Source organism: Protopterus annectens, chromosome 6.part0 (genome assembly GCF_019279795.1).
Source record: "Protopterus annectens isolate FY-2018-M chromosome 6.part0, PAN1.0, whole genome shotgun sequence".
In the NCBI taxonomy this organism is placed as follows: domain Eukaryota; kingdom Metazoa; phylum Chordata; order Ceratodontiformes; family Protopteridae; genus Protopterus; species Protopterus annectens.
The window spans coordinates 988,308,454-988,332,803 of NC_056737.1; the positions used below are offsets into that span (position 1 = coordinate 988,308,454).

The 24,350-nt window shown below is 35.3% G+C and overlaps 1 protein-coding gene across 1 annotated transcript in view; it reads left to right on the forward strand.

Annotated features, from left to right (window-relative positions):
• The window catches only part of LTBP2 (latent transforming growth factor beta binding protein 2), a 3,457,946-nt gene that overhangs the window by 1,419,610 nt on the left and 2,013,986 nt on the right, over nucleotides 1-24,350 (forward strand). The window lies entirely within an intron of this gene.

Below are 24,350 nucleotides of genomic sequence, written 5' to 3' on the forward strand. Positions count from 1 at the left end.
GTTTAAGTACTGTTCATGCTATGTGATAAAGTAACATGGTCATTCTTGTTTAAGTACTGTTCATGCTATGTGATAAAGTAACATGGCCATTCTTGTTTAAGTACTATTCACGCTATGTGATAAAGTAACATGGTCATTCTTGTTTAAGTACTATTCATGCTATGTGATAAAGTAACATGGCCATTCTTGTTTAAGTACTGTTCATGCTATGTGATAAAGTAACATGGTCATTCTTGTTTAAGTACTGTTCATGCTATGTGATAAAGTAACATGGTCATTCTTGTTTAAGTACTGTTCATGCTATGTGATAAAGTAACATGGTCATTCTTCTTTAAGTACTATTCATGCTATGTGATAAAGTAACATGGTCATTCTTGTTTAAGTACTATTCATGCTATGTGATAAAGTAACATGGTCATTCTTCTTTAAGTACTATTCATTCTATGTGATAAAGTAACATGGTCATTCTTGCTTTTGAGAGCTAGTGAAACTGAATTAGGTAACTCTAGCAGTTATGCCCTTTTGTACACTTAAAGGTGAAAAAAGAAAAAAAGAAAACCATAAATGGTTGTGTAACAAGCAAGATATTGTCACATGTCCAGCGGACAATGGAAGAGTGACGGTAGTGTTGCACAGAAATCATTGTTTTGATATGTTTAGTTTATCTGTCGCTGGTATTTACATTACGTTATCCAGTGACCCATTTCATTTTATATGTTTTACAGACTACATTTTGGAAGACATCCTTTAATCTGGTCAAATAACTGCTCAGAAATGCAGTTTATGGACTGTCTTAATAAGGTTATCTTACGCAGTTTGTTCATACAAATAAACATCGCCATTCTTTTTGTCCTCTAGTGTTCGCACATAGTTACTTAACCATTTTTTGAAAATTCAGTTAAAAGAATGTTTTATTGTCTTTAAGTACATCCATGAAACTGGTTTGTTTTTTTTTTTACATTAAGTGCTGTCTGTAGATTGTGCTTCAGGTAATATGCTGGTAACAACTAATACTGAAGCACAATACATGTTTATCAGACACATAGTTGATTTATGGGCTTTGGGTTTTATTTTGACAAAATATACACCTAAAAGAATTACAGCCTTATTGATGCCATTGGAAATCCCGTTGTCCGTTAATGTATTTATACTTACAATGTGACAATATGACATGTTGGCTTTAAGACCTGAGATGATATCGCTGTAACCCATAATACTCCGTGAGGACAGCATCAAGAAACCTTATTACCACAACACTGATCAGTTTCTTTTTAAAACTGTCCAGATTTTCAGTTAATCTCGCCTCACTAAATCAAATTCTATTCCTGTGCCTACTCTAAATTGTAAGAATTATCTAGCTAATTTAGTCTTCCTTTTTCCTAAATCCACCAACAGATGATTATTTTTTGTTTGAATATCATGCTTAAGAATTGAGATACTCAAAGAACAATCCATTTCTTGACTCTTTGCATACTCATATTAAACCACCTCTAATAATTCAGCAGCATACCGAGAAGAAACTTAATGACATTAGTTTTGCTTCATAACTCAGACTGTTTAGCACCTTATATTTTTTTTTAATATTTTTGATATCTATTCTTAAATAAATACAATCTCAAACCTCATATTCCATTCACAACATATTAAAGTCTCTATAGATGATATTGTTCTCAAAACGGTTTTAATTAAGTAGTATTCTTAGAATATTACTCACATGGCCTCCATATCCTAACTTTTCATTCATCTTAATTCCAAGTCCTGAAACTCCATATACCCTGCTTTGCATTAGCATTCCAAGCCATATAGGTATGCAGGATAAATCTTACCTAAATGCAAAATTTTACATTTTGTATTATTATACTAAACTTCGTTAAGATGCTTTCATTTGCATAGTTTATCCAAACAGTTATGTAAAATTTTCTGATCGTCAAACAACAGAGCAAAACCATCAATTTTTGCATTATCTGCAAATTTTTCAGTGCAACAATTGCCATATAATGGAAATGCTAACATAAATACATAAAATAAAAATGGTTCCATCACAGAACCTTGAGAAATACCTCTAATTTTGTATACCTTAGAGTTAATTCTTTCTACCCAGACCCCTACCTGTTCTACCAATCAACTGAATTTCTCTCCTTTGCAACACATACTGGTCAAGTCTACAACTTTTTAATACCTGGAGGATCTTTCTTTGTGATAAGGAATTGCACTCCTTATCTGCATCTAAAACATCGCATCTATAGTAATATTATTATCAAGGGCACACACCATATCTACTCAGAAGTTGATAAAGTTTGTTGTAGTCTACCTTCTTTTACTAAAACCTTATTGGTATATATTAGTATGGTATCCATTTGTACATCTATTAAATTGCTTAAGATCCTTTCAAAACATTTCCTTAACAAGCTTGTAAGAATAATAGTTTTAAATTTACTGATCAACAGTGACCCTCTTTTATGAACAGGTGCAGCAATTATTGCTTTCCATTGAATAGTAATTGTTCCAGATTCTAAAGACTGTTGAAAGAAATATGTTACACAGTCCAATAAACTAGACTTTATGTAAAATTGGAAATTCCCATTTAGATTATCTAGACCTGTGGCAGTATTCTCTTTTGTAAATCAAAATGATGACCCGGCCAACTCTTTCATGATTGATGGACATTGACAGCTAGGAATCAAAGGATCAGTCTTCCCCTTTCTGGCCTTTAAGATCCTTCCCAAGTTCTGCATTAAGGTTAGCACAAATGATAACTATTTTACCAAGATATGATTTTATGTTATGACTATTGATAATCCTAGCAGTGTTTTTTTGATGTTTATGACAACATTGTACACATCCAAAATAATTTCTTTTTCACCCCTCTGTTACTGAATGTGTTCTCATACTTATTTTTGGCTCCCCTTATAACCTGCCTCACCTTTCTAAAATGTTCTTTTTATATTTTGACATTCCTTTCTGGGGGAGTATCCTTTAAAAATTTCATTCAGATTTTCCTTTCTTTAATACTGTTATTTATATCAGTATTTATCTAGTGAGACCAAGTCTTCCTACAGCCAGTATACCTTTTCACAGAGGGGTCATACCTGCCCATCAGTAATCCCAACATCTCATAAGCTAACTTCATAATCCCCCAAATAAAAATATTTTCTTCTATCAACTCCAGGGTTTTCCAACTATGTAAATGATTTACTTCTAACCACTAGATGATCAGACTTGCTCAGAGGTTCATTACTCCAAAAGTCTGGTACCCTCATTTCAGGTAAAGTTAAAATTATGCCATCAATGTTCTCTGTTGTAGAACTATTTGCATTTGAAAAACAGACATTTGAAACAAAGTTGCTAGTACTACATTGTCAATGTTATTTACTACTATCATTTTATCCTAATCAATGTTTGGGAGATTTGAGTCAATACCTAAGATATCAATTTTGTGTAAAACAGATCCTTTCATAAGGGTGCATACAAACAGAAATGTGGTATTGAGATAGATTCCAGTATTACTGTAAGTAATGAGAACATTTGTGTGGATAGCTTGGAAGAAAACTTTAAATTTTTCAAGAGAAGTGTACCTTTGTGTAAACGAGATTTATTCATGACTCTGTTTTTGTTTGTAGAGGTTTGTTAAAATATCTTCTAGAATTTCAGGAATTTTAAAAATAAATATGGCAGGTTTAACATTTTTGAATGTATTGCCTTTTGGGTGTTTGTGTTAATGTTGAAAGTAATCTTTTCTTATTCAGCCTTTATAGAAGTAATAATTGCATTATTCTATCACTCATCCAAAACAAATAAAAATGAATATGCCTAACAGGATTTTTTTTCTGGAAAGAGTAAGAATACCTGTAGTCATGTTTTTAATCACCACAACCTAATTAGTTAGCAGGTATATCTTCTTCTTCTTTCGGCTTTTCCCGGTTAGGGATCACCACAGCGGATCACCAGTCCACTCATGATTGGCAGTGGAGTTTTACAGTGTCAAGTTGCCAGCCTGGCACCCAACCTACCACAGAAGGCACACACATGCACACACTCACACCTAGGGCCAGTTTTGAGTGTCAAATCCACCTACAGCATGTCTTTGGGATGTGGGAGGAAACCGGAGCATCCGGAGGAAACCCACGTGACCACAGGGAGGACATGCAGACTCCACACAGAAGGCACCCCAGCCAAGGATCAAACCGGAGAACCTCTTGCTGTGAGGCGGCAATGCTAACCGCTGCACCACTGTGGCTGCCCAATTGGTTAGCAGGTATATAAAAAGAGAAAATCTTTTGAATGGAATGCCTAATGCTAGAAAAATGCTAGCAAGAAATTGGACATAGCTGGCATCTGTCTTTATTGTTAAATATGTCAACAAATAGCTGATAAAGATTTTGTTAATATTATGAGCACAGTAGGAGTGTTACTGTGAATAATATTTAGAAGCAGTACAAATGTAGGACAATGTTTCATTCATAGAAATTTCTTTTAATATAATGAAGTTAAGACTGATTCACTTTCTGGTATTTGCAATTGCTGTAAATATATACAATATGTTGACAGTTTTTGGGGTCTACTTCACATGACTGAAAACTCAAAATACTGAATTTCATTTGACTGAGACCACAGTACATAACTTTCAAAATACTGAAAACTCATTTTACTGAGTCTCATTATACTGAAAGCTTACAATGCTGAATTTCAAAATACTGAATTTTAAGCCATAGATGTGATATGTGTTTACCTTCACCTGTGACTTGCTTGTGATTAAAAAAAACATTACTGTAACGTAAAGTGCCAACTGTCAGACTACCAATAGTAGCATAGAAAGTAGTGTGCAGTGTTTCTAAATGTGGATATGTCTCTTTACATTTTGATGGGAAGTATCTAAAGTAATATAGCGAACATTTTCTACACTGCTGTAAGATAAGTAAAAGGTATATGCCATTTTCCCCACAGTAGTGCAGTCCTGGAGTTAGTATATATGGTTGGGGGGATGTGGGGGGCATAGCTCACCACCTAGTTTGGTTTTATATTGTCCAGTTTCTGTTAATAGGGTAAGTAAGTAGATTTTAAGTTTTGGAAAGAGTTAGTCATTGGTGGTGTAAGTGTACATGTATATGGCTTAAAATTCAGTATTTTGAAATTCAGCATTGTAATCTTTCAGTATAATAAGACTGTCAAATGATTTATTTTGTATTTTGAAAATTAGGTATTGTGGTCTCAGTCAAATGAAATTCAGTATTTTCAGTTTTAAGTCACTTGGAGTAGATCCCAGTTTTTGACATCTAATTTTTGTGGGCTTTTTTCTTGTTATACTGAATATGTTATTTGCCTAGTTTTTACTTTATTGGATATTTTCTGTATGAAAACTGCCTGGTAATTAAATTAACGTTTAATGGCAGGCAACATCTTGTGAATTCAAATGAGTATCCAGGTTAAAATGATCAATTCTCACTGGTTCCTAAGTTAAAGGCAAGACCCCATTCATTCATTTAATTATGCCTTTTTGTTGGCCTGTTTTATTTGCAAGTTTTAAAAGCATATTTAACTGAGTTTTTGTAATGAAAACATATCTTTAAAGTATATGTCTTGTGCAAGATGTACTTTAATATGTGTGTGTGTGTGTGTGTGTGTGTGTGTGTGTGTGTGTGTGTGTGTGTGTGTGTGTATGTTATCTGTGTTTGTATATATACATATTCATATTGGGTATGTGTCATTTGAGCTACATTTCATCTAAAACACAGTGTCACAATTGATCTAAAACACATTTCACAGAAAACACAAATGACTGAATCACATTTGATAGAAAAATGTGGAAGAATATAGAAAAATACTGCTGGTGTTGCTTTGTATCATAGGGATTACAATCCAAATGAGTGCTGATCGGTATTTGTACCTTACTTATGCCCACTGTTATGCTGTATCTCTTTCTCTGGAAGCTTGGGTTTGTCACCTGAAGTGTTTTGCTGTGCAAGGAGTTTATTTTTTCTTTCTATGCAGTTGTGTTACTCTGGAGTTAATATATTTAAATAAGGGATGTGGGGCATAGTTTTGGAAAAGTATTTGTTCCATATCAAGTTTTAAATGTACACTGATTTGACTAAGCGTTTTTTAGATGAAATGTATATTAGATGAAATCTTTTAGATATTTTGTGTTTAGATGAAAAGTAGGTCTACTTCACATGTTTGAATTAATACAATAACAAAAGTAAGACGATTGAGATGAAAATCCCGAAAATGCACAAAACAATATCTCAAAATACACTCACAATATCGAAAAACCAACTGCAAATGTTAGAAACTACTCCCAACACTCTATACGCTTCTATTAATGTAAATACAAATGCAATTTTGAAGATATCTCCAGCATATAATCTGTCATAATATCAGTTTTAATGTGCACAGTGTATATCGCAAGACTTCTGTGTGCACATACTGTATTTTAAAGTAATATGACTGTATAAGAAATTACAAATTAATAACACACATGCTTTACAGTTTACATCTTAAGTAGCATAGGTGTAGCTTTAAGAAACTCCATAGTGTCGTACTCGCTACTATGATGTCAAAGAAATGAGAACTGATTGTGCCTCTCTAATAATTTCCTCTTTTTTTGAAGAAGTAGGGCACCCGGCAGACATCTGTACTCTCATTTTATCTACTCAGTTTTGCTCTCAAATTAAAATGAACATCAGTACAAATAAATCAGCAGCACATTACCCAGTCAAACACCTTAAATGCATGTGCCAAGCTTTGACAGAATTTTGAGTTCTTGGCAGGAATAAATCATTTAGTGCAACAATATTCCAAAATGAAATTGGAAGTAAAGGTGGAAATCTTGAAAAGGATGTGGTTTAAGTATTAAATTTGTGAAGTTTACCAAGGATATACCAGTCAGTAAAATACTGAAAAGTTCCTTTCCTTCAGTAGGAAAACTCTTGCTTAATTTATAAAACGTTGGTAGAACTTCATCTTCAGATAAAAAAGCTAATGTTTATAGATTTTCACAGATAATTGAAAATTTAAAGAGATGCATAAAGAAGTTAGGTACATACATTCAGTCTAAAGGTATAAGAAGCAGCCTTTAGATAGAGAACCATTTGTATTTAACTTTACACTTTTCATAGTCGTAATCCCAGTATCAAAATAACACTTTACGTTACATTCATAACTGTTAATCTTAAGCAGATCAAATACACAGTGTCACATGAAATTCTAAGACTTAAGTGATTTGTTTGACGTAAGACAGTACAAAAGAGATAGAGATTTACTATACCCTCCATATTTCCATGTTGTGCTGTTATGCTGTATAACTGCCTACAAATGCTACATTTAGTTAAAAATGTACCATACATTAGCCAAGTCGTAGCTCAGCTAAGATCAAATAAGTTCTCCAATGTACTGAATATTGACACATAGTTGTCACTCTGACTATCAGATGATCTCCTTTGTATAAAGCTCCCTGCCATTAATGGATAGTTACATGTCTGTAGTCTTGCAGGTCTAAGCTTTGCTCAACACATTACTATGTAAACATGTTCTGTGCACTCTCTTGATTTGCTAGAATGATGCCTTCCTGCCAGGAAGCGTTATAGCACATTGCTGCCATCACATCATCCATAAGTAAGCAAGGAGTCCCTCTTAATAGTGATGCTCTCTGCTTTAAATCCTGATGTACGATAAATCCTGACATACAATATACTTTTGTGCTTCACAAGGATCATCAGTGTGATGGTTTGCTACAGATTTTATAAGTTTCTGTTGACTTGATACACACGATCTTACTGCTCTACCTTTGTATTTATCTCTGATTTTGAACTTGCATGCCCCATACTTGCAAGCATTAAGACTTCTTTCCAAATATTAAATGTATCGGTCTAGTGCAGTTCTTTCCATTTCTGAAACTTCTGGGTATTACAGACAGCACATAGGGTGCCAGGTGAGTGATACATGACATCGGGCATTATCTCCTGCTGGTACATAGTATGGGTAGGTAGTAGAATGTTACGGTTAATTTATATGCTTACCATACTAGTCACACAGCTGCAATACATGAAATATTGTGAGTGTCATTATTTTGAGATATCAGCTTTTGTCTCAGTCTTCTAAATTTTGTTATTGTGTTAAGTTGACCATGTGAATTAGATACACACACACATTTGTGTGTGTCTGTGTGTGTGTGTGTGTGTGTGTTTGTGAGAGATATATATATTTAGAAATTTCCTGAGCCACCATTATTAGCCTTTAATCTTTCGGGTTCAGTTTACCTCTTCTCAACCATTCCTGCATCAGATCTTGGTCAACATGAGGACGCTCCAGGCGATCTCTGTACTTGGCATTATATTTATAGCTTTTTTCTACTTTTCTTTCTTTCTCATCTGATCTTTCTCCTTATATTCCTTTGTTTGTTTCGTGGCACATTGAGTTGCTGTCTGATTTTTGTCTGCATCTGGTTTGATTTCCATTCCCACTTGACACTTGGCTGTTAGGGATTTGTTGATGATATTGGAGGATCGAGGTCTCTGGCTGACTTGTAAAACTGAAACAGAGGTTTAGGTCTGTTTAACTGTTTAAAAGCAGGCATTTTGTAAGCTATTGGCAATGTTACAATAATTTATCACAACAGCTGAGGAAATTCAACTTTTGGGACTTTGAAATATTTTCTTCAGATGCAAAGACAATGCTATTTGATGCCAGATTTGCAAAATTATATTAGCTGTGCTCAGAAAAATAAGGTGAGGTCCTCTGCTTACTCTAAGTTTTAAGGCACAAATTTCCAGATAGTGAGGGTTGTTATTCACACTAATTCTGATTCAGTGCTTTGAATTATGACAGAATTTATAGGTAGAATTATTCTCTTAGAAGAATTTAAGTCATTGGTTTAGTTTTTTATTCATTGAATTTCTTTCCCTTTTGGCTGAGATGGGTGATTTTGGCAAGTTTTATTATGGCATACAACATAAATAGTATGATATATTCCGTCACTGATTCCAGTGCGCCTTGATTGATGGCCTGTCTTGCATTTTGTAAAGAAAGGTAGAGTATTCCTTTCACAGGAGCTTTTGAATTTCTTTGTCCAGGGATGACATGGGTAAGAAATAAGGGGGTAGTTGCTTGGTTGCTTTAAATGTGTGATGTTTCCAGTTATCAGTGTGGTGAATAATTATTTTGTTAAACAAAGATTATAAACTGGTGATGCAGGTTAAATTACAATATTTGTAATAAGAGTCATTGTGATTTCAGAACAGTTTGAGGAAGGGATATAGGATAGATTTTTTTCCCTTTTTATGTGTGTAATGGTACATTTTATGTGGGCCACAGTCTTTCTTTTTGTCATAATTAAAATGTATTTGATTCAAGTCATTAACCTCTTTAGTGATTAGGCTTGGGTGGAGGTGGATCACCATCCGGACTCTTTTTTTTTTTTTTTTTTTTTTTTTTTAAGAGTGCGTGTGAGGACTACTAAATTTATATGCAGATTTACTATTAGTACAAAGCTTTTTTATTCAAAAAGAAGTGAAACAAAGCTGCCATGTTAGTCTGTGACTGCTTTGCTCTCTATGGGTGGCTAATTAAATTTTTGTTAAGTTCATTTTTTACTTTAGGGTGAATGCTGTTTTAAAATTGTTTGCCTTTTGAATGATTATGTGGAGGATTTAACTCTGTTTTTGCAATTACTTCATGTTAAAGCTGCTTGCATATTCTGAAGAGTATGTGTTATTTTTTTTTTGGTTGCTCAAGAACATGAATACGTTAGTGAAATTTTACCTATAAATACTGTACAGGAAAGTATTATTTTTGGTATTTCAGCTTGCAATATGACCTTTTACAGTTTTTCTAGAGCTTTGGGTAAGGGTTATAATTTTTTTTTTTTTGGTGGGGGGCTAAATGCAAATAAAAAGCTGTTATTGCTACGGTGCTCTTTGCTGTCTCTTCTCTGCTCTTATATGATGGTAGTTGTTTTAATTCCTTAGTCTCAGGATATGCATAGAGAGTGGTCATGGTGGTGCAGCGGTTAGTGTTGCTGCCTCACAGCAAGAGGCTCTCCGGTTCTATCCCCGGCTGGGGTGCCTTCTGTGCAGAGTCTGCATGTCCTCCCTGTGGTTGTGTGGGTTTCCTCCGGGTGCTCTGGTTTCCTCCCACATCCCAAAGACATGCTGTAGGTGGATTGGACACTCTAAATTAGCCCTAGGTGTGAGTGCATGCATGTGTGTGCCTTCTATGAAAGGTTAGGTGCCGAGCTGGCAACTTGACACCATGAAACTCCATTGCCAGTCATGAGCGGACAGGTGATCCACTGTGGTGACCCCTAACCGGGAAATGCCAAAAGAAGTCGTCTCTGGATGTGCATAGACTCAATCTCTGAGCTATGGATATGCTATGTCACTCACATTAGGAAGGCACGCAAAATATGATGCACTTGTTTTTATCTTTATTTGTTGCTTTTGTATAACTTTAGGATGGTTTGCCATTTTCTTTACATAAGGGTAGCTTCCTTTATGGGAGAAAGGTAGACAGATACATGTAAATGTGAACTTCGCTAATAGTTAAATAAGCTTTATTCCTTCAGACTGCTGGGCTTGTCCTGTTTATTGAATTTGCAACCAGCTGTACAAATGTGTATTTGCATTGCTCTGAATGTGAGAAATCTGAGTTTATCATGAATAAGATGTCATGTTATGTTAAAAGAATTTTGTTTAAAAAGATGCTTTGTAAATGAGTCACTCAATCAAGCAATAATTAAAATACAATTGCTGTATTTCCATTTAGTGAATAACATTTTGTATTTTATAACTAACGTTACAATAACTTAAAAATTGTTTGCACATCAACAATCAATATTTGAACTTTAAACTGACCTATATGTCTGAAAAAATATGTTGAATTGTGCCTTGGTGTTAGGGAAAATGAATGTTATGTTTCTGCTTTGCTTAGAAAGATTTTCAGAGGTGACTTCATAGTCTGAATATTGTTGTAGAAGTCATATTTTAAAGAAATTCTCAAAAGTCATTTTTAGTGTTAAAGAACAATACATTATTACTTACATTCTTTTATAATGATAAAGTTAAACTAAAAGTGCATTTTTTGTAAAAACTGAGATGTTGCAGCTTAAACGCTTCTATTAGTATCATAACTAACATAAAAAAGGGAAATCTCTTGAAAATTTGTAGGTCCCCAGCCAATGAATTCCAGGCATATTGCCTTAACGTACAATTCTATTTGTAGGAGAATTTAAAATACTATTAGAAACTACTGTCATATTTAGAAGTTATCATAAGGTTTGACTAGATTACTATAAATAAAAGGCTTAGATAAAAAACAATGTTGTTTGTCTTTCGGCTTTTCCCGGTAAGGAGTCGCCACAGCGGAACTCCGGTCCGCTAATGATTGGCAATAGAATTTTACAAAACGCCGAGGTGCCAGCTCAATGCCCAACCTTCAACGAAGGCACGCCCATTTACGCACACGTCTTTCGAACGGTAACCAACCGCGGGGAGGACATGCAGACTCCACACAGAAGGCACTCCCAAGCCACGTGGAGAATCGAACTGGAGAACCTCTTGCTGTGAGGTAACAATGCTACTGCCGTACACAATGAAAGTCTTAATTAGCTGCTATGCAAGTAGATGCAAACTGCAGAAAGTGTGGTTCATCTTCATGTTTTACCTGCTACATTGTTTAGTTTATTTTTCCAGTTCACAGAAGAATATATAGTTTCTCACAGATGTCAACAAACATCCATGTTTCTTTATAAGATATTGATGACTTCTTAAATTCCTTTCAAATTAAGTCTTGTTTCATTATAACCAATGGTTAAATCAGGGCTATTCTTCACCATCTCTGGAATATCAGGGCTATCTTTCACCATCATCTCTGGAATATCAGGACTGTCTTTCAGTATCATCTCTGAAATATCAAGGCTAACCTTCACCATCTTTGGAATATCAGGGCTATCCTTCACCATCATCTCTGGAATATCAGAGCTATCCTTCACCCCCTGTAAAATATCAGGGCTATCCTTTGCCATCTGTAAAATATCAAGGCTATCCTTCACCCATCATCTCTGGAATATCAAGGCTATCCTTCACCATCATCTCTGGAATATCAAGATTATCCTTCACCCTCTGTAGAATATCAGGGCTATCCTTCTCCAATCATCTCTGGAATATCAAGGCTATCCTTCACCATCATCTCTGGAATATCAGGATTATCCTTAACCATCTGTAGAATATCAGAGCTATCATTCACTGTCATCTCTGGAATATCAGGGGTATCCTTCACCCTCTGTAGAATATCAGGGCTGTCCTTCACCATCTGTAGAAAATCAAGGCTATCCTTCACCCATCATCTCTGGAATAGCAGGGCTATCCTTCACCATCATCTCTGGAATATCAAGGCTATCCTTCACGATCTCTGGAATATCAGAGCTATCCTTCACCATCATCTATGGAATACCAGGGCTATCCTTCACCATGTGTGCAATATCAGGCCTATTCTTCACCATCTCTGGAATAACAGAAGCAGTCAGTAGACTGAAACCAGCTAAGTCAGTTGCATCAGATGGCCTTATTCCAGTTTTCAGAGTCATCGGTACTAATTCTGGTTAATGTATATAATCATTTTTGAAATTCTGGAATAAAGCACCTTTACCTCAACCAAACAAGATCATTTTTTTTTATTTCAAAAGCAAATTGTAAATTTTAGGTTTATTTATTTCTCTCTTTAATGTAGTTATCAAACTAATAACGTAGAAACACACCAAACAGAAGTAACATTCATCTCAGTCATCAGATCATCTTTGCTTTAGACATGAGTGAGGTTCTCAATACAGTACGTATTCCCAATCATTAAAGGTTATTGGAGGTTTATAAATTCTTCCTTCAGTTTCATCTTGTGATTTAATCACTATTTGAGCCAGCTTCTACTTGTTTTCTGTCATGAGGAATATTACATTTCTCATTATGAAAATAAAGGGAATAAGCAGTGGTGCCTGCTTTCACCCTTTTGTATTTATCCTTTAAATAGAACCCATGTCTCATAGGATTACCCAGCGTCCATTAACATATAGGTTTATAGTTTTACAGGCTAGTATTATGCTAACTGCAAGCCATTTTAAGTCTAGCCAAATTTCCTGTTTGGTGCTTGGAATTATCTATTTTGTTTAGTGTTTAGATTAACCTTACCAATTCTTAGATTATGGTATGTCTAGTGGTAGTAACTAGGATTGGACCATGGATGTTTAGAAAGTCCCCATCACTGGTTAAATTTAGGACCTGCCTGTATCCATTAGCAGTACTGCGGGAGCCCTAGGGTAAATTTCCTATTACCCATCCATAGATTCAGGTTGGGCTTGAATTTGGACAGGGAATGATCTTTGTTTCACATGGATGTGGAGTTTGTTCCAGAGTAGTGGCATTCTCTGTGAGATATACCTGTTCCTACAAGCTCTTCTTTTGATGTTTTAGAATAGGTTTAGATCCCTGGATCGAGTGTTTCTGATGCTTTTTGACTTTCTGATCTGTAATAGGTCCATCAGTGTTGAGTCAGAGGATGCCTTGTATGTCAGGCACAGGTCACTTCTTAGCAGTCTGTAAGAGACAGAGTCTATGATTAAGGCTCTGAGTGGTCCATGTAGGGCAAATTGCGTAAGCCTACTATCCTTTTTGTAACGTATTGCTGTGGGAATTCCAGCTGCTGCCAGTGTCTGGACAGCTACATCTCAAAAGGGATGTTATAGTCAGTGACTGGCCTTATTAGGGCTGGGTAAAGGAGGTAATGATACCATTGCCATTGCAGCATCACTCTTGCAAATACCTATGATAAGATCACATTTGGTGATGATATTTTAATATATCTAATTGCACTGATATCTTAGAAGTATCAATTGGAAATGTGCGATAGACAGAGTAAAGTGGCAAATTATAAGCTGAATTTAAATAAATCAAAATTGTTTCTGTTAAGGAATCAAAATGAGTGTTTTAATTCAGTGGTAGACCTGCAGATTAGTATTTCTAAGAGAACGTAATTATCTGGGTATACTTCACATGACTGAAAACTCTAAATACTGAATTTCATTTGACTGAGACCACAATACCTAATTTTCAAAATACTGAAAACTCATTTGACTGAGTCTCATTATAACTGAAAGCTTACAATGCTAAATTTAAAAGTACCTGGAATTTCAGCTTTTCTGGATTGATCAATTGAAACCTAGCCCAGCAATACCCATTATATATTTGCCCTTTCCATAAGTTTAAGGTTTCAGCCTGGGTTGTATTTATTATTTCCCATCTAATCGACAAGTTACTCTTTGACCATACTACTGTGGTTCTGCTTGACAGAGGCACAGGAAAATAATTTCCTTGGGTGGTGAAAGCCAGGGTACATTTTTGGCTAAGTTTGTATAGGCCCTAGGACCAATAGCCTAGTACCTACCTATGAACCTATTAGAGGGCTCTTTGTTTAATGTGCAGGAGGAGTGTATTCCAATGATGTGGAAATCTTTGGGAAAGATACCTATCCAACCAGCAGATTACATTTATGTTGCAATGGAAGTTTAGTTGCTGGTCTTTATGGTGCAACATGTTTTGTGAGGTCACGCATTACAGGACATTTTTAAGGTTTATAGAGTTCACCCTGCATGTTTCTGAAGACTAAAATATAGAGATAGAACATCAAACTTTAGACTTTTGTGTTTTTAGTGAGGCAGTGTAGGGCTCTTTGAAATTGGACCATGTGTTTGATAGTGAACATGAACAAAGGACCATTATATTCAATTATGGACCTAATATGGGAAGATATGCCATTGGTAGTCAGATGGCCTAGATAATAAGGTTTGCTTTGAATGTGCCCAGGTCTATAACAAATGCCTTGACTGTGAGAAAGTGCTACCTCTGTAGGGTAACAAGCCCTTTGGTGGAGAGAATGTCCTCAGTCTTGATTTGCAGGAGCCATTTTGCTCTCAGATGTACATTTATTTTGAATAGTCTGTCAACAACAGCACCAAAAATGAAAAAAATATTATGTACACAACCAAAAGTTATCGACCCACAGAGAGCAATTTTATTTAACTCTAGTCCCTTGGCAAAAGCCTTCACAGAGTAATAAAAACAATAGATAGCCATTCCTTTTACACAAAAGGCTAAAAACAATTAATCAATTCTATATTCATTACAATCAACTAACAAATTAAGACAATTAGAATAAAGTAAATTAAACACTTCCAATTACACTGTATATTCAAACCATTTTGTAAATAGTGTAATTTTTAAAATATATACAGTTTCTTTATACAACAGTTTTTCTTATCTTTACGAAACTTAACCCCTTCTTCTTCTTAAACCGTACCCTGTAGCAATAAAGCCATACTCTGACGATACTTTTAAAATTCATAGCAACTGAACTTTCTACCTTTTGCTATTATGTCGCTAATGTATTCTTGCAGTCTATACTTAAAAGCCCTCTTACTTTCCCCAATATAAAATAAATTACAAGGGCATTAAAGTGCATAAATAATGCCCTTGGTATTACATGAAAATTTCTTATTTAGATGGAAATGGTAGTTATAAATCTTTTCAAAAACACGTACTACCTGTTTACAACTACAGCACCTTCCACTAGGGAAGGTGCCAGCCTCAGAGTTTCCCAAGTGTATATTCATTTGACCAGTGGGAAGGATAAAACAGCTAGGTGCTAACATAGCCCCTATATTACATCTTTGTTTATAAGATGCCAGAGGTGTATTATTAATTAAATTGCAAAAATCGTTTTGTTTCAGTAAAATTGCTAGTACTATTTCAATAGTTTGATTACTTTATCAGTAAATATGCTAAATGTACTCACAAAACAAATACTTCTCTTATCTCTTTTACTTATTTACTGTTCCTAAACCACCAAATGTTTGTATTTTTTTATTTTTATACCATCATCATTTTGATTAATCACTTTCTTAAATGACTCCATGACTAAAATATTTCTTATAACCTCTTCTAATAAACATGTTAATAGTTTTGTGAGCTTCCGTGTAAAAATCCAGCTCGTTATTACAAACTCTACGGAGACATGATAAGTGTCAATAGGATAGAGAAGAAACCAGATGGATAACAATTACTCCTATGTAGGTGTCGACCTCCTTCTGTTAATTTCCTATATATAGTTGTCATTATTCAATCATCCTTACATTATAATTTCAAATACAAAATGCAACTAAATTTCCCACTCGTAAACCCGCAAATTTAAAATCATATCTGTTATGCTGTAAATAATTAACAAAACTATCAGCTTTATTATTGTCACCATTATAAATAAATATAAAATCATCTATATATCTAAAATATGTAATAACACATATTTAATCATAAAACTATGTCCATATAAATATTCCGTCTCAAATAATCCCATAACTAAATTCACATGTATAGAGGCAAAAGGAGTTCCCATGCTTGTACCCTGCATCTGATGATAAAATTCATTATTAAAAGTAAAAAAATCATTAGTAAGACAGAAATGTAATAACTCCATCACATAATTAGAAATAGGAACAAAGAAGTAATTTAAAGCTTCCACACCATGAATGTGTTTAATATTTGTATATAAACTTTTAACATCAAGGGTCTCCCAGTACATGTCCCTATTCCATTTGGGTCTGTATTAGAACACCGAAAGGGATAAATATCGAATGATCACATGAGCGAATGTGCAGGAACTCGATGTTTATTTTTTTTATTGCAGTACAGCGAAGATCGGAATATTTGCCCTTTCTTCACTGTAGTGCGATCTCAGAGTTGGAATATATATTTACCGGGGGTGGGGGGCTGCAATGTCGAGTTCTTGCATATTTGCGTTCGATATTTATCTCTTTTGGTGTTCTAATATAGGCCCTTCCTTTAAGTCCAACTATTTTATTCAGAAAATCAGTAGTATCCTTAATGTGTGAGGGCAATTTACAGCATAAGAAAAAGGGTTATCATGTAAAAAGGGCCTGTAGTGTGTAAAAAATGTCTGCTAGCCGAAATAATGGGGCAACTAGGTGGGCTGACAAAGTTGTTATGTATTTTAGCTAGGCAGTAGAAAGTAGCTATACTACAACCCTGGGAATTGAATTTCTTATCAACATATTCCTTACTAAAACAGCCTAACCTATACTCCTCTAATAATTTATGACACTGTTTAACAACCTCCTTATGTATTTCCTTGTTAATGTTTTGTATATAGACTGATTTTCTAAATGGAAATAATACATATGTAGCGAGTGTTTATAGTGCTTCACCACTAAATTATTGCCTTTATCAGCTGGTTTAAAAATTAAATTCCTATTATTACTTAAATCTTTTAAAGCTATCCATTCATTTTTAGTCAGATTATACTGAAGATTGCGTTTATCAGTTGAAAACTCATTAAAGGCTTCTTCAATTGCAAAGTTAACATTACAGAAAATTGTTTAACACGTTCATTAGAGAAAGGAGGTATGTAGCAGCTTTTATATTTGACCCTTGATGTACCTAATAAACAATAAGCTTCATTTCGTCAGTATCAAAAGTACAATAAAACTGTCATCCATACTACAGGCATCATTATACTCACAATTAAAATCAACTTCATTTAAACTGTCAACATTAATCTGTGAAAAATTATATAATAAATGCAACTACTCGCATGCACTGATTTAAAAATATCACTTTTGAGCATATATAGGTGGGGCAAAACTGTTGATATAAACCAAGTCCCAAATTCAAAACAGACAAATGTTCATCAGTCAATTCCAAACTTGACAAATTAATTACTGTGGAATGTGTAAAGAGTCCAACAACATTAGGATATAGCCTACCTTCGTTATAACCTTCACTGCCATCTTCCCCATTTAAAATTACGATACTGTTGTCCTTCATCTAGATTACTATATCCATTCCTCCCTCGTTTCTTGTCTGGTTTAGCAATTGATTTGCTTTTAACTGCTGAGTTTCAAAAATGTTACTCCAAATCTGCTGGTTCCTGTGCTGCTGGGAGTGGGGGAAAAGAACTTTCATCCCTATCTTACTCTGTAGTGTAACCCATGCCTTCTGAAGAAGCGAACGAGACTCCATGCTGTTTCTTATTGCCTGCGTTCTGATGTAAACCCACTTTTAACTGCCCCTTCTTTTGATTGGTTCTACATAGGAAAGTTTTGCCCTGGTTATAATTTCATAGGTCCCATTGTATTTTTACTTTCTTTTATTCAACCAAATTCCCATCACAGCGCTTTCACTTATCATTAATATCAGAAAGACTAGCATTTAACTGTGATATGCTCATTTGTTTTGCCAGTTCCATGTGAAGAATGTGAATTTCATCTTTAATTTTACACTGCTTGTACGTATCAGGTGTAATCAGTATGTTACTCCATTCCATACATCAGTGATGTGCAGCTGCTACCCAATGAGCCTGGAATTAATTTTATCATTTTCATCCAGAGGGTCAAAAGGTGTACTAGGATTCTTAAAGGCACGCAGTATTTTGGAGTAATGTTCAACTCCCTGTACCTTTGTAAACTTAAAATGTTTAAGTGCATACTAGTTTCTTTGACCATCAGTGTCCCCAGCTTATTGTACATTTCCTGCAGCTCAGCCCTTAAATTTACAGCAGCTTGATAACCCACCGAGAAAAAGGAGTTATCATAACGACAATTCCTTTCTTCCACAAATCTGTCCCAAAACTGAGATAACATATTTATGTTCCATTTCTCAGTGTGTGGAAATACATTCTACATATGTTTCTGAGAAGTATTGCCAACCTCTTTACAAAATATATGGGGAGTATTGGATAAAGAGTCAGTAGCCACGAAACTAAATACCACCAAAACGAAAAAATATTATGTACACAACCAGAAGCTATTGACCCACACAGAACAATTTTATTGAACTCTAGCGTCTCAGCAAAAGCCTTCAAGGAGTAATAAAAAACAACTGACAGACATTTCTTTTATAGAAAAAGCTAAAAACAATTAATCATTTCCACAGTCATTACAATACATTTAACAAATTAAGACAATTAGAATAAATTAAACTAAATTAAGCACTTCCAATTACACTCTATATTCAAACCCTTTGGTAATAGTGTATCATATTTTAAAATATATACTGTTTCTTTATACAACAATTTTTCTTTAAGTAAATTATCTTCACCAAACTTAACCCCCACTTGTTCTAAAACTGTACCCTGTAACAATAAACCCTTACTCTGGTTATGCTGTTTAAAATTCATAGCAACTGAACCTTCTACCTTTTGCCTTTTTATGTTTCTAATGTGTTCCTGCAGTCTACACTTAAAAGCCCTCTTACTTAGAATTTGGTTGTGTATATAGTCTATCAACAATGCCTAATGGAGGATATACTATATGGACAGTTCTGCTCTCATCCAATACCTTAGAAAACTTTTCAAAGAAGACACGTTCCACCCTTCACAAACATAAACTGCTTAGGATCAAGGGATTTCAAGCTGCCAATGTCATTGTTTGTGAAGTATATAAGGATGTATTCCATTATCTTGCAGACAAAGATGGCAAGTCTTGTTTGCAGTTAGTTACCAGGATTAGTGGTAAAGCCACTCTTATTAAATGGAATGACCAGAGCTGGTATGAAACCATCTGAGAGGGAGATTCAACAGTTTGAAGAGTAGGTTTGTGAGACAGTCTATCACTCTGACAAAGATACACGCTGGCATATTACCAAATCCCATAGAGTGTTTTTTTTCTTTTTTTACCTTTGAAACAGACTTTAAAATTTGTGCAGAAGTGGTCTCTGGGGTTATAGATATTTTATCATATAAGGGGAAGTTGAAGGTGGTGGGTAGTGGGTCATCAAGTGGTAGCTTTTAAGCAACATTAGGTCATCAGCTAGTTGCAACAGGTTTGCTTTAGGAAAATCCCTAAAGATAACATAATTTGTGGTTATTTTTGGTTGGGTCCTAATGCTGAACAGCACCCAGAGCTGACCAACAATGGGATAATTATAAGGGTAGAGCATAATAATGCAGTGTTTGTGATGACTAAGTCAAGTAAATTTGCCTCCCAACACACACACACACACACACACACACACACACACACACACACACACACACACACACCTAGACACACACACACACACACACACACACACACACACACACACACACACACACACACACACACACACACACACACACACACACACACACACACACACACACACACACACACACACACACACACTTGTAGGACAGCAGGGTCTGTATCACCTTATCGAATGATGAAAAGAGCGAACGCTCTTTCATCGATCAAAAAGGTCAAAACACTTAAAGAATGAAGACATGGACCATCAATTTTTTTTCCCAGTGAAAAAAATCGGTGGGCCATCTTTAGGACTTTGCCATTTCCTCAACTATGGTACGATCTCGGAGTTGGTATATTTAAGTGGGGGGGTGCCCCCCACTTCATATTGTGTTTGAACTTTTTTTTGTTTTTTTCTGGGTTTTTTTTTTTTTCTTTCTTTGCAGAGCAGCGATTTTTTTTCCCTGGGAAAAAAACACTGTTCTGTATCTTCACTCTTTAGGGGTTTTGACCTTTTCGGTTCGATGAAAAAGCATTCGCTCTTTTCATTGTTCGATAAGGTAATATAGACTCGGGCAGCAGTGGTACAGGTCTTCTAATTTACAAATGGGTAGCTAAAATCCACAAGAATAATGCTGTTAGGATCTGATGTAAGAACTCAAGCTGGTTTAGATATGCCCAGTTTGCAATCGGTGTCATGGAAGGGACACTACAGTTAGCCAGGGTATGGTAGGGTGTTTTATTGATAGTTACAAGGACGTGGAATAGCATAGTGTTATCTGCTGCCTAACATCCAGATTCAACTTCTCACATATAAAATCTATGCATGCGAGAGGAGTAAGTCATATGTAAGCCTGAGGCAATCTGCGCCCTGCCTCAGAGTGCCTAGTGCTAGTAGGCTAGCAACAGAAGGTGAAAGGGCATTCTGTAGTCTCATGGTTACCAGAAGCTAGTAAATGGCAAATGAGCTGGTAATTATAGCTGTTCATAGGCAGTTTATATAAAGTACAGTTAATAGTAATGAGAGTTAACTTGTAATCAGCACAGAAGCAGCAGTTTCAGCAGTAAGTTGGCTTGAGGTGAGTATTATAATCTTAATAGAAATAATAAGCTCCCTGATATGAATGGGATTTGTTTGACTTATTTCTGGTAGAGTGAGTGAGAGCAGGGAACAGGAAGGTTTGACCCAATAGAGTGGGTAAAACAAGGGCACTAAGGGAATAGTGTGAGTTCACTTCTAATGACCTGCTCCTGTGTGGTGCAAACCTTCCCACCACTGCGCAATGTGTAGCTGTTTGAAACCCAGCCAAGCAGAGGGTAGATACACACACACTGATCACAACTAAAGCAGCAAGAAGAGGTCATCAGTCAATCATTAACAGCTCAGCACTTCTATTGGGAAATAGGATTTTGCCCAGGATGTAGCAAAGTGTCTTTCTCTCATGCAACGGTTAAAAAAACAAAACAAAACAAAAAAACTAATAGTATTTCTTATGGCTTAAATAAAAACACAGTGATTTGAAATGAATTAAATGTAGTGGCTTCCCTAGTGGTCAAAGAATTAGGAATTAGATCAAGTCCAGCAAACCAATCAAAAGCAGTAGGCCTGCTACAATGCTCTGTGTAGCCCAGCCAAGTGGAGTTCAGAGGCACATGGATGACAGCAATTAAAACAGCAAAGAAAGACAAACAGCCAATCAATAACAACTCAGCCCTTCTCCTGGAAGTGGGCTTCTGAAGAATGTATATTATTTAAAGCAGGTTAAATACACGTTAATATTTAAAAAAAAATCTTATCTGAAATACATACGTTTTGTTAGCATAAATACAGATGAATGACGCCAGTTAACTCAAACAGTAATCCAAGATAATTATTGACTTGTTAAATGGAAAAAGAAAACTCTAAACACAAGTTCCACTTTTTCTAGATATCCCAGGAGATCTGATTGAGTTAAAAGATTGCTTGGTGTAACAGTGTACAGAAGTAGCTAAGGAGCTCATGTCCAGAACTAGGGTAAAAAGGTACTACAAGCTTATATTAACCCTATTTGATATGTTCCGAAGACAGTCTGCCCAGGGTGAAAAGCTCCATATACAATTATTATAAAGCTAATATCAAGAAAGTTAACAAGCATAATACAATTTTCAAAAACTACTAAAACACATTATACAATGCCTCCTCTAAAACGTGCACGCTGATTGGCCAGCCCAACCAAACCTGCGTGTTATATGTAAATATATACAGAAAAGGTCCAGTTCGGAGGACCTTTTTATTAAAACAAAACTGTCTTGCTATGTTAAAAGTTTGCTATGTTTAACAGAGCGAACATAGTAAAAATTTTAGCAGATCTCTTTTGCTTTTTTTAAAACTGTCTCTCGTTTATTTAGCATAGCAACACAATAAAGTAAACGAGTAATCTGATCTCTCTTAATCTTTTTTGCTTTCGCTATGTTAAATAAATGTAAATAGGTTTAACACAGGCTAACATAAATAAACAGCGGTATCTCTCGCCCCGACCAAACCACGCCAACCGTGGGTAAATCCCATGCCCCACCACACCCAGGCATGGGTTATTGCTATAATAATATAGCAGACAGAATAATAGCATTTCAGCAACATAGTGATATAGAAGACAGAGTAATAACATTTGAGCAAGGTGTTGTAACATAGCATTAAATGAAATTAAAACAAATGTTTTGGAGTACATAATATATATAATATATTATATAATAGTACAATATATGTAGAAAAATACAGTTCTTGAGTAATAGTGAGTCAGATGTGAAATGTTGTATATCTTCAGGTTAATGCTACATCATTCAGGGAAGAAAGCATTCTTAAGGATTAAATTCGAAGGTAAGACAAGCAGTAGATCTGACAGTGAGACAAGGTTCTCCAAATGGCATACAGACCAATATTCACAAAAAAGGGTGAAGACACCTCTCAGCTATCTAAATTTTCACACATGTCCAGATTTTTGCATCCAGTGCCAAATAAAATTTGTGTATTTCTGGTAAATCACTGAGGATTGAAATTGCAGTGACAGATACTTAAGTTTCAGACTTCATCTTCTTTTGAAAATATATGCTAACTCAGTTTAAAATCTGTTGCCCCCCCCCCCCCATTATTTTCACTTTGTCCACATTTATTACACTATGAATTTAAGAGGTATGGTGACGATTTCACTCGAGGACTGAGTTAAGGCAGGTATAGTCGCAGTATTAAGTCTGACAGCATGGAAAACTGAGAATCTTCTGTTCCCTGATAGTGTTACCTTAGTGATAGGAAAACTATGGAATTCCTTGTGGCACAAAGCATCATTACATGTATAGGAAGCTCTGAGTCACAAGACAGAAGGCATGTCTGCACTCGCAACTCAGAAATTGGGATAGACAAATCCTGCAGATTTTTGATTGGGTGTCAAAGAACTGTGGATTGGAACTGGGTAAATTTCATGATTGTATTGGATAGACTTTGACTAAAAACACTAATAGTCTGTCAGTCAGAATTGCAGATGGTCACAGTATGGAACTCTACATTATCAGATGACTAGAAATAACATAAAGATGAAAGCAAAAGAGTCCACTGCAAAGAAAATAAGGTGATATAAGGTTCAATTTTGGGGACTAGTGTTCTTCAAGACCTATGTAAAGAACATAAAAGCTTAAAAGGAAAAAACATGTACATACATCTCCTTGGTGATGTCCAAAAGCTGTGTAAAAAGATAAGCAAACATTTTACATATACATTACAAATTAATCTTCTTTATAGGTCAAATGAAAATATTTATAGCAGCTTAGTTTTAATGTGGAAGCATATTATGATAGAAACACTGAAAACAGAAACTCTTGTAAAGACTGTGAAATTGCCGGAAAGGGATAGCTGAATCAGGCGTTCTAAGTGACCAGTCGCTAAGGAAAGCAATGACAATACACAGACGGGCGGATAACAGCATGCTAGACAAATCATACAATCATCCTCTGTTTGTACAGATATATGAACAGGTCTCCATAAAAAAATGCCCCACAAAGTCCTTGAAACAGTACCATTACCGAGACAGAGACATAGGAAGGATGGCAAGAGAAGTGTTACAGCACCTGAAACAAAGCACATTTGGGCAGCAAGTAATAGGATCTAAAGATCCATGATTTGTGGTAGAGAAAGCATAGAAGTAAAATGTAAGGGTCTCAAAAGACATGACCAAAGTCTAAGACAACACATGTTCTTATAGTGACAGCCTGAAGGGAAAGGAAAAATGTCTTAGACGTAATGCAGAGAAACACTGTTTTTCTCAGA